Consider the following 1,565-nt stretch of genomic DNA (forward strand, 5'->3'; position numbering starts at 1 on the left):
GGCTTGTGTCTCAGCTGGCTCCGGCCCCAACAGCCCAGAGCCCTGGCTGCAGGCTGGGGCTGGGGTCCGGGTCCCCCTGCAGGGTTGTTCTCTCCATCTCTGGTCTGCGCCTGTGTGTTGTTCTGTCAGGCTCGGCCCTGCCCGGCCTCTTCTCCTGAGATGGTCCTGACCGTTACGGCATCCTAACCTAATTTGCATATTACTTCTTTAGATAGATAGATAGATAGATAGATAGATAGATAGATAGATAGATAGATAGATAGACAGATAGATATATATGTTACGGCAGATGTTAACTAGATGTATTTTGGTGATCATTTTGCAATATATAGACACTAGAGGCCCGGTGCACGATATTTGTGCACTTGAGGGGGGGGGGGCTCCCACAGCCTGGCCTGCACCCTCTCATAGTCCAGGACCCCTCAGGGGATGTCCGTCTGCCAGCTTAGGCCCACTCCCCACAGACATCCCCTGAGGGGTCCTTAGTGCTGCCAGAGGCGGGAGAGGCTCCTGCCACCGCCACTGCGCACATCAGCCTGAGCTTGGCTTTTGGCTAAGTGGTGTTCCCCCTGTGGGAGCACAGTGACCACCAGAGGGCAGCTCCTGCATTGAGCGTCTGTCCCCTGGTGGTCAGTATGCATCCTAGTGACCAGTTGTTCCACCGTTTGGTCGATTTGCATATTAGCCTTTTATTATATAGGAGGATACCCATTTTATAAATGAACCACAGCTTATTTCTGAAGTCGGTTACACTATCATTCCCATGAAAAAGTACTGTACATCTTTTTAAAATTTTTTTATTTTGTCTCGGGCCTCTGGCCTTTTAATGGGGGGGAAAGGAGGGGGAGGGGAAGGAGGCACAAGGAGCAGGGCAGCCCTGAGACCAGTCCCAGGCCCTGCCCTCCATGCTGGTTACAGTCATTGAAGCAGCATCAACACGCCCAGGTGGAGGTGAGGCTGTAGGTGACGCCCTGGTAGGTGACAGCCTCCTCATTGCCACAGGAAGTGGTTTCCATGCAGCCTTTGTTGATGACAGGGCTGAGGCCAGGGGCTGTCCCTTCGCCCATGAAGCACTCCTCATCATCGCCACAGGTCATGGGGATGCCGGTGCAGTCCGAGGAGTTGGTCAGATCACAGAAGATGCACTCCTTGACTCCTGTCGTGACTGGGGCAGAGCCATCACCAGGAGCAATAGCCAGCCAAGGACCATGGTGGCCTAGTGGTGGTAGGCCTCCCAGAACTGCTGAACAGAAACTTTTGTCCCTGGTTCTAGCCTCCCAGGGTCAGCACTTGGAGTGTCCTTGGTTCCCAACACCCCATGTCCCTCTCAGGAGCTTCTTCCTGACCACGGCTCCCAAGTCCCAGGGTCTCTGAAGCTTCCCTGGGACAGAGACAGCCAGTAGCTGCTGCCCCACGAGAGTGTTTGTGGAGCGGAATGGGGTGACCTCACAGACCCCTCAGGGTTCCACTGGCCACTCTGGGAGTGAGGTCATGGGTGGGGGAGGTTATGGGTGTCTCAGTATGAAGGATAGGTTGGTCCACTGATCTGCTAGGGAGCTAAGTCA

At 54.7% G+C, this 1,565-nt stretch overlaps 1 pseudogene; it reads right to left on the reverse strand.

Moving 5' to 3' along the window:
* Window positions 1-932: 932 nt before the first annotated feature.
* On the reverse strand, window positions 933-1,210 carry LOC118653555 (annotated as a pseudogene).
* Window positions 1,211-1,565: the final 355 nt, after the last annotated feature.

The sequence above is a fragment of the Myotis myotis genome, unplaced genomic scaffold (genome assembly GCF_014108235.1).
Source record: "Myotis myotis isolate mMyoMyo1 unplaced genomic scaffold, mMyoMyo1.p scaffold_m19_p_4, whole genome shotgun sequence".
NCBI lineage: Eukaryota > Metazoa > Chordata > Mammalia > Chiroptera > Vespertilionidae > Myotis > Myotis myotis.